Here is a 13,134-nt window from a genome sequence, read left to right on the forward strand (position 1 = left end):
TAACATTTATTTGGAACACCCCTTGGATATGTTCTCCTAGTAGGGCCCCCAAAGAAACTTTAGAATGGACTTTCTGCATGGTCTCACTAAGAGAAACACATGAGAAAGAGACATCTTTCCTCACTTTGCTTTCTACAAGCACCAACAGGAGGCTAGATTTTGTTTTAAAGTTTGTGTGCTTAGGATCCATTGATTTCAATAGGAATGAAGAACTTCTTCATTTGCTTTCAATGGGTTCCATTCAAAAAACTTTGACTTAATCGATTGCAGATATGGCTGATTGTGTAGCCAAGTTGCCAACAATGAAAAGAATTGAATTTATAGACTGTTAAAAAGAAAAATCAATTTAGGGGAGAAAAATGGAAAAGTCACCCTGAAATGCTCCAGGACTCTTGTGTTCTGTTGTGCAATACAAGTCACTTAAGAAATATCTATTTGCTTTGTAGAGAAGTAGGTAATATGGAAGCAGGTCATATTACATGTAATTAATAGAAATCATGCTGATTTATATTATTTTTTTGAGGGGGCAATCTTAACATTCTCATTTCTATTTTTTTCCTGAAATGATGCCATTTTTGAAAAACACCCAAAGCAAACCAAAAGGAGGTGCTTAATCAAATAATTTGGCTATATTATTCAGACGAGTCTCCCTGTTTTCCTGTTCCTGTTCTCAATGCTTTCTGGTGAGATGTTTCAAAAGACCCCCCCCCCTTTTAAAGCATGCATGAGCTGGAATTCTCCATATTTCAACTCTCTCTCCTGGGCTTCTAGGAGTTAAATCTCTTAAGTAACGGGATCAGGGATGACTCTTGAGTCCGGAGTTTTCTGATTCAAGTGAATGTATCTGTTGTGGAGGCCTTTTTTGTAGTTCCATCAGTGATTTATTTCTACTGTTTGTTTTTATATTATTTTGGTTTGACTGTGACCTGCCCTGAGATACTATTTTGAGTTTATTATTTTTTTAAAAATGCAAATCATACCTTCCAAACGGCCTGGAAAAAACCCCCAGGACATCCTGTTAATTCGTGCAAGATCTTGGTGGCCGTTTTGGGTCCTGCGATCTTGCGCTCTCTCATGCGGTGTTCTTGCCCTGAAAAAAGCCCTTTTTACAGGGTGAGAGCGAGGCACAGGTTACATCACTAGTTTGATTACGGTTACAACACCAGTGTTGAAACAATGATTCTTCAACATCAACTTTGTTGGACTGGTCATGTTCTGCGGATGCCTGATGATCGTCTTCCAAAGCCAACTACTCTATTCCGAACTTAAAAATGGAAAGCGTAATGTCGATGGTCAACAAAAGAGGTTTAAAGACTGTCTCAAGGCAAATCTAAAAAAATGTAGTATAAACACTGACAACTGGGAAACACTGGCCTGCGAGCGCTCCAGTTGGAGAAAAGCCTTTACCAAAGGTGGCATGGGCTTTGAAGACACTCAAACTCAGGACGCAAGGGAGAAAAGGGAGAAACGTGCTAAGAGGAAGGCACGCTTGGCAAATCCACACCGTGATCAACTCCTGTCCAGAAACCAATGTCCCCACTGTGGAAGAAGAAGAAGAAGAAGAAGAAGAAGAAGAAGAAGAAGAAGAAGAAGAAGAAGAAGAAGAAGAAGAAGAAGATATTATTTGTACCCCGCCCATCTGGTGGCTTTCCCTAGCCACTCTGGGCAGCTTCCACAGAGACCAAAAATACAGTAAGATGTCACACATTAAAAACTTCCCTTAATATGTCTTCTGAATGTCAGGTAGTTGTTTATCTCTTTGACATCTGATGGGAGAAGAAGAAGAAGAAGACTTGCCCAGGAGCATGTCCTGGAAGACATGCGTCCTGGTGAATATGGAAGGGAGCATAATTACACTTAGATTCACCCTGTCCTACTCTAGAAGCAAGCCACTTCACCTTCTTGCGTACCAGGGCTGGTTCTCTAACTCTCTCACACAGAGCAAACATTATACATTTCTTTAGGTGTAACAGGCATTTGGTGGGAAACATGAATTTTGTCCCCATAACTTAGAGCCACCCAGACGTTCCAAGAATACAGAAGCATATTTGAGTTGTCATTTAGCATCTGATTTCCCACCATCCTTTCTGACTCTCTACCAGGTTGATATGATGGTGTCTTGAGAGCTACCTGAGCTCTCTTTACATTCATTTGCCCTTCTCAAAATGAAGGCATCGATCTTCTTGCACATTATTCATTACACCCCAAAGGGTTAACAGGATGTTCTTGACATGTACTTAGCTGCACAACATTGCTGTGGGATGTTGAGTAGTGTTGCCCGATGGAGCAGATAAAATTTGTTTTATGACCCCCAAGGAAATTTAAGATGGAGAGAGGACTCGTTCAGAAAGAGTGGAAGAACAAGAACAAACCTCAGAACCAGCACTTGGGGGACCGGCCAGGCCTTCCAACTAAGCAACAGATAAAACAAATTGCTCCCCACTTTTCCCCTCCGAAAATCTTGATGGTGTGTATTCTTCAGATATTCTCTGAGTACTTGCCAAATGTTTAGATTATCTGCACATGAGTCAATGTTATTTAAACTAAAATATTTGATGTTCAACAGCTGATATTTGACAGAGTGTAATAGTTGGCATGCAATAGCAATTAGAAGTTGGAAATATCTCTTGGTTTAGTTGATGGCTAACATGCAGTGACGTTTTTTTTTAATCAGACTCTATTTGATAGTTGACATGTGCTACTATTTGGCATTAGTCGGATTTTGATAATCGGGATGGAATGGTGTTCAGTATTCAACAGTATCTTATAGGTGACTTGAGTGTGGGAGCTTTAGACAAATGACATGCAATGGCGCTGTAGTATTTGACAGCTCAGGGGATGCCTACAGGACTAAAGTACTCAATTTGTGAGGGATTTTTTAAAAGTGAAAATTGAAATTTTGGTAAATTTAAAACACAGTGGTACCTTGGTTCTCAAATGGCTTAGTAGTCGAACAACTTGGAACCCGAACACTGCAAACCCAGAAGTGTTCTGGTTTGCAAACTTTTTTCAGAAGTTCCTTGATATGCTTCCGAATTGAGTGTTATGCTTCCATTTTGAGTGTCACGCTGAGGTCTGTCTGTTTTCCCTGTTTATTTTGCATTTTTGTGGCTTTTTTGTTTTTGTGACTGTGTGGAACCCAGTTCAGCTACAGATTGATTGATTGTGTGTGGGGGATATACAGTGGTACCTTGGGTCAAGTACTTAATTCGTTCCGGAGGTTCCAGAGAAAACGGCAAGTGTGGAAGCAAATGTTCTATAGCCACACACTGTATTTCACTCAATAGGAGCAACCTAGCCAGATGGATGGGGTATAAATAAAATAGTAGCAGTAGTAATGATAATAATAATAATAATAATAATAATAATAATAATAATAATAATGAGTGATGCACCCATGGCATAAAATAGATCTTTGTTGCTTGAAACAGAATGGTTGGTAACCTGAATTCTTGCAACTGGCACATATAATCATCAGTAAGACTTCTAAATGGATCCTGTGAACAACACTGTCAGATTCCGTATATAAAACTCTGAGGGGTTTGTATGTGTGTGTGTATTTTCTAAAAACATTGCACTGTTTGAGCTGGAGCTTTAGGGCGTGTTCACTAAAAAGTGCATTTGATCTTCCCTTGTTTTTTTGCGCGTGGCATGCATGAATGCTTTAAATGCAGGACAAATTTCAAAAGAGAAATGGAATAAACACAGCACCCAATGTTTATTAGTGTTCAGAGCAAATTTAACACAAATCTGATTTAAGCTTTGTTAAGACACCCTAAGAAGGCAAATTATATTAACAAACGTTCACTTTGGGAAGCTCAGAGTAAAATGGACTTGCTTTCTAGCTATGAAGCTGAGAAGAATTTTCCATAGAAGAATAGCCTTTGCATGCCCAGCTGACATACCTTCCTAACACCTGGGTGGTGCCTGGGGCCTTTGCCTGATAATTATAGGCCTTTGTTCTTGTTTCTTGACAGTCTCTAATCATGAATTTTAACTGTGATGAGTTTTCTATTACCAATTACCACCCCTGTCATTTTTTCCATCGCAAGGCTCATCGTCTCAAACATTTCTTGTTGCTGCACTAACTTAAGTTTCCCCAACTTGAACAGTAATGGCACAATCTATCAAGAAATATCTGTGGCCAAGGGTCAAACTTCACATGACTAGACCGTCTGATGTCTTACCCAAAAAGTCACCACGGAGACTAGAGTTTTGGATTGGTGGGATTTAATGCTTGCCCCCTAATGCAGATTCACAAAATGTCTATATGTTTTCCTTGATGGAGGTGGGTTGAGGATTCAACCTGCAAATTAAAATGAAAACTCCCATCCTATGTGTGTGAGAGAAGTATGAGAGGCTGTGAAGCTCTTTTAGCAGAGTAAAAACACTTTTGCTGCTAGGAATTAGGCAATTACACCTTTTCATCCCTGTTTATTTGTGGTCTTCCCCTCTTTGTCCCTGTAGCTAAGATTGAATGACATGTAGTAGTAGTAGTAGTAGTAGTAGTAGTAGTAATAATAATAATAATAATAATAATAATAATAATAATAATAGTTTGCTTACATTTCAGTGCAGCCAGAAAATACATCAAACTAGTATGCAGGTAAAAATACTTCTTAGTTACAAAATAAAAAAATTGGTTTCCAGAATGGTGTCTGGGATCTGAGGAGTGCCCAGGGATGGAGTTTGCTCACATCACTGAATTGAAAGAAAAAGAGACAGAGCTCAGGAAGGAAGGAAGTACATAGAATTATCTCCTTTGTTAGAAATTCCCTCCAAAGCATTAAGGAAGTGACTTCATACAGTCCCTTCTCTATTGATGCAGGAACCCTATGAGTGTCAGCCCCTCATGTGCCTGTGTGGAAACCATGCCTTTGCCATTTTGACTGAAAATCCCACATTCCTCCTTTGGATAATAGCATCTTGCGGGGCGGTGAGGGGAGCCCATTTCCACTGAAGAAAACAGCTTGTAAGGGTGGGGAGACCTGTGTTGTTGCTAGTTTAGACCAGAGGTTTTTAGACCAGTGCTTTTTTCTGGGGGTACGCAGGGGTACTCATACCCCTAAACATTTTGTGAATCTAACAGGAGAAGAAACTAAAACTACTTTTCTGAGTACAGTGGTACCTCGGGTTAAGTACTTAATTCGTTCCGGAGGTCCGTTCTTAACCTGTTCTTAACCTGAAGCACCACTTTAGCTAACGGGGCCTCCCGCTGCTGCCATGCCGCCGGAGCGCAATTTCTGTTCTCATTCTGAAGCAAAGTTCTTAACCCGAAGCACTATTTCTGGGTTAGCAGAGTCTGTAACTTGAAGTGTATGTAACCTGAAGCATATATAACCCGAGGTACCACCATACTTTTCAGAAAATAAGATTCCATCATCTCTTATGCCTCTTTTAAACACAATCAAGAACATCCCAATTTCAACAAGGGAGTGTGAACGTGGTTTCTCTCAGGTGAATTTAATACTGACTCCTATAAGAGCTCTGTTGCATTTAAACACTGTAGCCAACTTAATGTTTATAAAATTGGTAGGCCCTCATTTGAGTTTGTTTAAGCCTTCAATGTATGTACGGTAAGTTCATGGTTTTTGAAAGGACAACATCTGGCGACGGACACCAACAGCAAGCAGAGGAATCGTGAAGATGTTAGTGCACATAACCTCATGCCAATGTGGAAGTTATTGTGAGCTGTCAACTGTGTAATATGAGGTAATGCATGTTCTTGGTACTTTTGTCCATTTACTGTATTTGTTTTTCCCAATTTGAACTATAAAATGGTGGTTTTCTTGAATCAAAATGAGAGTACCCCTAAACATTTTTTAGAGAAAAAATGTACTGCTTGAAGGCCACATTCAGTCATGGGCAAACTTCTGGGGACCACATACCAGCAGTAGGAAGGGTAAGATGGAACAAGTGGGTGGAACAATGGATGTGACACCTCATCTTTGTTCAATAGACTACATTCCCAACCACACCAGTTCGGAGGTTTTGGCACATGCATGCCCCACGTCTCTCCATTCAGGCAAGCCAGAAGCATTAGCAGAGTTCTTGCAACTCAACAGCACAAGGAGAGTGCAGGTCAGCATCTGTGAGGGGTGCGGCTTGCAGAGAACCCCAGGGCCAGACAGAGAGGCCATGTGAGCAGCTTTTGGCTCAGGGCCTGAGGTTCTCCCCACACTTGGTTTAGACATACCTGCCACACCTTTCAGGATCAAGTTTTCATAAGGAAGTACGGAACTAAATAATTAAAAATATAACATAATATAGAAACACAATTATATGCAGTGAATTATAGAAAATTACTTCGGTGTGTGTTTGTGTGTGTGTATGGTGATGCTGCCTTGTATTGGTGTATCTATGTAAATTTTGTATAGTATGTATATCTCTTTTTTAGTGGTGGTTGAAATGACTGTGATGGTCGTAACAACAAATAAATTCATTCATTCATTTAACAACACAGTATAAAACCAAGTGGTTAAAAACAAGAATGCGTCAACATAAAGTCATTCAAGAGAAGATTAAAGGCGCCAAATGAATCTTTGTGGGCTGTTTGGAACAGCCAGAGAAGGGGCTTGAGGGAGATATTTGGGGAGGCAATTCCAGAGATATAGGCCTACCATGAAAACAGTCCTGTCTCTGGTTGCTGGCAATCGGTTCTTTCTTAACGGCCTCTAAGACCTTTCTGTTGTAGCCTTGATTGAAGTTGGGCAATGGTTGAAATGAGGAGAAGAGTCTGTGACTGTATCCATCCCTCTACCATGGAAAGCGACTTGGTAACCTTTGGCTTAGTCATCAATAATGATGGAGTGGGACTTAGTCACGGCTGATGTAAATCCCATTGATTTTGGTGTGAGTTGAGTTGGATACTCATCCCTTTGGTTGAATTGCGCCCTATGAGTTTCACAGCAATTTTAAAGAAGAAGAAGAGTTTGGATTTGATATCCCGCTTTATCACTACCCTAAGGAGTCTCAAAGCGGCTAACATTCTCCTTTCCCTTCCTCCCCCACAACAAACACTCTGTGAGGTGAGTGGGGCTGAGAGACTTCAGAGAAGTGTGACTGGCCCAAGGTCACCCAGCAGCTGCATGTGGAGGAGCGGAGACGCGAACCCGGTTCACCAGATTACGAGTCTACCACTCTTAACCACTACACCACACTGGCTCTCAGGTGTTCTCCAATAAAGCTTATCTGGTGTTGTCCAATAAGAACAAGCTTTCCTGATGGATGACCCTTCACTGAAAAACGGCTTGAATGTAATTACTAATCTTCTCCCGTTCCATTAGTTTGTACAAGGCCACATCTAGACCCACCAGATTTGCCCATTGGCCTGGATAAACAGTGGCGTTATGGCCTCCTCAGAGGACAAATCAATGTGGGGAACGTTTCCTGATGGCCGAAAGTTTGATAGCCACTGGTCCAGGCTGTAAAACAGATGATAAGTAATGAGTAGAAGAATCTGAAACAAAGATATGAATATAGAATGCTCTATTTTTGTAAAATGGGTTCCCTGGAGAAGATATTTTAAATTGATTGATATGCTGGCTCTTGAATCAGCTGTTGTGACCTTAACTTAAAGCAAGGCCAGGAGGTTTTGCCAAGAAACACAAGGCATATCTCCTGGCTGTACATATTTTAGAGGGAATCACGTATGCATGGTCACACTGAAAATGGGCCTTTTGTGTGAGGCGGTGAGGCATGTAACACCCAGGGGGTAGTGATGCATGAAGGTTGGGTTTTCAGTGTATCACACACAGAGCGCTCTCAGAATGTCTCAGACTGAATGCTTCAACTGCTCAGAGAGCAGAGGTAAGGGGCGCAGCAACAGAGACAAATGGCTTCTCAGTGGCAAGAGGCATTTCCCTAATTGGATGGCATTGTCACAAAGCAAGACAATTAGCTATAGGTAGGCCATGTTTGGTTAATGTAACAGTCCGCCCATACTAGCCCCAAAGGAAGCGATGGCCGCTGAGGTGCCAAGTCGAGGTTATTATTAAAGTTCATTGAGAAATGTGCTGTGGTGGTGTCTCTTAAGCCTTAAATACTTCAGGGTAATACTTTTGCCTCTGTAAAGGCTAAGCTGTTATAGCCCTACCAGGTCAGAGGGAAAGCAAAGATGATTTAGATGGATGGCGCCTCTTGGAACCCTGGATATAATAATAATAATAATAATAATAATAATAATAATAATAATAATAATAATTTATTTGTACCCCGCCCATCTGGCTGGGTTTCCCCAGCCACTCTGGGCAGCTTCCAACAAAGATGAAAGATACACTAAAATGTCACATATTAAAAACTTCCCTAAACAGGGCTGCCTTCAGATGTCTTCTGAATGTCAGGTAGATGTTTATCGCTTTGACATCTGATGGGAGGGCGTTCCACAGGGCGGGCGCCACTACCGAGAAGGCCCTCTGCTTGGTTCCCTGTAACTTGGCCTCCCGCAGTGAGGGAACTGCCTGAAGGCCCTCGGAGCTGGACCTCAGTGTCCGGGCAAATCATAGCCTTGAGTGCCTTTCCGCCCACTGCCATGAATGTGTCACCACAATGGACAGGCGTGTTTCAGTAGGTGCAATCTTCATGCAGCAGTTGAGGCCTAATGTAGCTGTGGCCTGAGCCACCTTTCCAGGTGGCTGCCATTGTAATTACCCACAATGCCCTGGAGTGACACCATCATAGCTGTCAACTTACAGATTTGAAAATAAGGGACCAGCAGCCTCGGAAATAAGGGATCAGCAGCCAAAATAAGGGATTATAGTCAACCAGCTGAAATACGAAGTTAAAAGGGACCAGATAATTTTGGAGAGCAGCGCAGGTTTTTAGCTCTTCGTTTCCAGAGGTTGTTGCTCAAGACACCAGCTGATGAAACACTGCAATTAAATAACTACAAGCAGCAACCACTTTTCGCTTTCCCCCTCTATGGTTAGCCCTTGGAACACCTGCCTCCTCTCTCTGAACTGCTTTCTCTATGGTTGCCCTCACTCTCCTCTCAAGGCTCCTCAGCAACTCATAGGCTGCGCCAGGCTGCCCATCTATCTCATCTGGGTCCTTTGGCGGTGCAGCCGCAGTATGGCCTAGCGGGAGCGGTGGCGACGGGCAGAGGGGAGGCTCCAGGCACAGACGCTCAGTTTGGTGGCCGCGAGGAAGATGGTGGTGGAAGGGCCCGAGGCTCCTGCCAGTCCCGGCAGGGAGGGGCTCCCGGGGGCCAAGGCTGGTGAGAGGACGGGCTGGGCAACCAAGCAACACAGTTGGAGCCTCCCTCCTCCCTGGCCAGCAGGGAGGGAGGGAGAGGAGCTGCTTCCTTTGAAACCCGGGAAATTTAAGGGACATCATCAGTAAGGGACAGCAGCGGGACACAACGCTGGGATAAGGGAGTTTCCCACCAAATAAGGGACGGTTGACAGCTATGGACACCATGGGGAATTACAATGGCAATCACCTGGCATTCATCGAAGGAGGAGGCCCACATTTCTCATAGGAATAAAGCAGAGAGGAGGAAAAAAGAGGCTGCCTGCCAACATGGGTGGCTGGTGCTGGCATGGTAGATCCCAACAGCATAAAGGAAGGTGGACCCCACAAATCTGCAGCCAATTCTGACATCAAGCAACAAAGCACAGACCTGGAGGTTTTCAAATATAGCCCTGGCAGCTCTGGACAGAGTCCATGTTCCTTGAACAGGTCTTGACACAACTGGCAGGGTTTCTTCTTGCAATTATGTGATAACCCAATTAATATTGCCACCTGGTGTCTGACCAGTTAGTCATCTATAGTTCAGGCTGCATTACAAGATACAGTGGTACCTCGGGTTACATACGCTTCAGGTTACATACAGACTCCGCTAACCCAGAAATAGTGCTTCAGGTTAAGAACTTTGCTTCAGGATGAGAACAGAAATCGTGCTCCGGCAGCACGGCAGCAGCAGGAGGCCCCATGAGCTAAAGTGGTGCTTCAGGTTAAGAACAGTTTCAGGTTAAGTACGGGCCTCCGGAACGGATTAAGTACTTAACCTGAGGTACCTCTGTACTATTACTATTTCAAGATGATGCCACTGTTTCTATTGTCATCATTGGTATTTCAACGTTATATGCCTCTATACACCATAATCCCACTACCCTGAAATGTCATTGATGTTATTTTTGAAACAATTTTTGCTTCCCTTGAAATTCTTTGGATTTTACAGCCAAGTGGAAACCTTCAGATTCACCTTGAATTTTCAGCTGAAACAGAATCAAGTGGTAATTCTTCTCTGCAGGATAGCTGGGAGAGCAGAAAGGAATTTTGCACAACTAGATTTTTTTTAGTGGGTTGCCACATTCTGTGGGCTCATTCATCCACATGATGGCCTTGTGGATTCAAAGTTACTTATGCTCAGGTTTATGGATATTCTGGAGGGCGGGGAAGCAGAAATTGAGGAGGGAGGACAAGAGCACACACAACAAATATATCCCATCAAGAACTTCCCACTAGTACGGATGGGAAACATCAAGATAGATTTGGGAGTGATAAGTTTTAAAGTGCTCCTTTGTATATGAGAGTGAACAAAAACACACATGGGGAAAAAACAAACTATCTCTGTAACTTACATATGTATTAAAACCCTGGCACGGACACAGCCTGAGGGTTGGTTGGTAGCAAAACTAAAGAAAGAGGTAATATTTCAATGTGGAATGTTTGTCTCACATGCCTAACATTTGAAAACAAAATTATATTCCAGGTATGTAATAGAGTTGGCAAAATTTTTATGACATTTTGATTAATATTTGGTAGACTCACTGAGGTCAAATAAAACTGGGTCCTTACTTTGATGAAACAGGACGACAATAGAATCAAAGTCTGTCTAGCCTACACCTACACATTTGATCAAGTGTATTTAATACTGTCAATGACAACTGATTCCTCTAACCTCCGCCATAAAAAGGTAAAGGGACCCCTGACCATTAGGTCCAGTCGTGACCGACTCTGGGGTTGTGGCGCTCATCTCGCTTTATTGGGTGAGGGAGCCAGTGTACAGCTTCCGGGTCATGTGGCCAGCATGACTAAGCCGCTTCTGGCGAACCAGAGCAGCGCATGGAAACGCTGTTTACCTTCCCGCCGGAGTGGTACCTATTTATCTACTTGCACTTTGACGTGCTTTCGAACTGCTAGGTTGGCAGGAGCAGGGACCGAGCAATGGGAGCTCACCCCATCACGGGGATTTGAACCGCCGACCTTCTGATCGGCAAGTCCTAGGCTCTGTGGTTTAATATGTTGCTCCTATAGAAGATATAATTATGGAAAAACGCTGGACATTTGTTTTCACATCAATACATTATTCATTCGGCTCCCGTTTGAAGATGATGATGATGACCTTTTCTTGGTTTCTTTGTCCTTTTTGGTCCTACTGTTCTTCCCTTTCTTATGTGGTTTAACCTATAATACAAGAAAAGCCAAAAAAAGTGACAAAACAATTTAACATTGGCCTCCATTCCAATCATATTACTAAAAGGACACATGCATATGCTGCTATGTTGTAAAACTGAACAATAGCTTGCTTCAGATCATTATGTTTGGTTTGTAAAGTTCTGATACAGTGGTGCCTCGCAAGACGAAAATAATTCGTTCCGCGAGTCTCTTCGTCTAGCGGTTTTTTCGTCTTGCGAAGCACGGCCATAAGCGGCTTAGCGGCTTAGCGCTCTTAGAGGCTTAGCGGCTATTAGCGGCTTAGAAAAAGGGGGGGGGGGGAGGGAAAAAACTTGCAAGAACTCTCAAGACGTTTTCGTCTTGCGAAGCAAGCCCATAGGGAAATTCGTCTTGCGAAGCACCTCAAAAACGGAAAACTCTTTCGTCTAGCGAGTTTTTCGTTTTGCCAGGCATTCGTCTTGCGGGGCACCACTGTACTGACATCTTCCACTTGGCTTGTTGGTAAAGGGCATCCCATCTGGCAGCTCAAGTTTAGAATTTGAAAATGTGTCAAGGTTTTGCAAAATCTGCTTAGAGACGAACCAGTTAGACCCAAGCAAAAATAAACTTGTAGAGAAGCTGAGGCCTGACAATAGGCTCTGCTTCGGAACATGGGCTTAGATTTCCTAAGGTTTATTTTAATTACCGTATTTTTCGCTCTATAACATGCACCCGACCATAACACACACATAGTTTTTAGAGGAGGAAAACAAGAAAAAAATATTCTAAACGAAACAGCGGATGTATGATTTTTGTGGTTCATGCTGTGGCCACAGACGTGTGATCTGACGGTGAGTTTGGGGTAGCCCAATGCAAAAATCCTGAGGATCCATGTAGATCCGTGCTTTGTAACCACATTTTTGCACCACTGCGGCCCCAGGCAACAGTGGGTGCCTTATTTTTTGGGTGCAAGCTGTAGCCATGGACATGCTATGTGATCTGATGGTGAATTTGGGGTGACCCAGTGCAAAAATCCTGAGGATCCATGTAGATCCGTGCTTTGTAACCACGTTTTAATTGGGGAGGGAAGGAAAAGCACTCAAGGGACAAGGAACACGCATGGGGTGGGTGGAGAAGGATGCTGTTAATAATGCAGAAGAGGGGTATAAGAGGAGAAGGCTCCTCTTCTCTCCCGCTTTGCTCCTTTAAAGCAAGTAGGCTCTCTGTCCCTCTCTCCTCCCCACTCAGCGGCTCTTCTCCCGCTTTGCTGTTTCAAAGCAAGCCACGGAGGAGGAAAGGAAGGGGAACCATGGATCCTCTGCTCACGACTGCAGCAGATCCTCCCGCCATCCGTAGGCATTCGCTCCGCAACACACACAGACATTTCCCCTTACTTTCTAGGAGGAAAAAAGCGAGTGTTATGGTGCAAAAAATACGGTAGCTAGGAGGAGAGCAACGGCTTCACAGGCCTGCTTAGATCTTGTAAACTCAGGACTTGCGGAGGTGCCTGCCCAGGAGATTGTTCAGCAAATCCCAAGGAAGGTGAAACTGACAAGAACAAAGGCAAGTAGACCAGCTTTCAAAGCCCCTGTGAGATAGATGAGGCCCATTTAGCGGAGGGAGTGCAAACTACTCTTTGTGGTCCAACCATTTATTTTGATATTATTTATTTATAATGTTTCTAAATGGCTTTTCTATTAGAAATACATAAAGTGCTGTAGAAAAAAAAAAACATATTGTTGCAAGCTTTTGACC

General features: G+C 43.1%; 1 long non-coding RNA gene across 1 annotated transcript; it reads right to left on the bottom strand.

Moving 5' to 3' along the window:
- Positions 1 to 3,694: 3,694 nt before the first annotated feature.
- LOC310849493 lies at positions 3,695 to 5,421 on the bottom strand. Its single transcript, XR_014566927.1, has 2 exons — positions 5,351 to 5,421; positions 3,695 to 5,112 (listed from the first exon to the last, which is right to left on the bottom strand). It is a non-coding gene; the product is annotated as an uncharacterized lncRNA (long non-coding RNA).
- Positions 5,422 to 13,134: the final 7,713 nt, after the last annotated feature.

This window comes from Podarcis gaigeae, assembly GCF_964106915.1.
Source record: "Podarcis gaigeae genome assembly, chromosome: 7".
NCBI classification, from domain to species: domain Eukaryota; kingdom Metazoa; phylum Chordata; class Lepidosauria; order Squamata; family Lacertidae; genus Podarcis; species Podarcis gaigeae.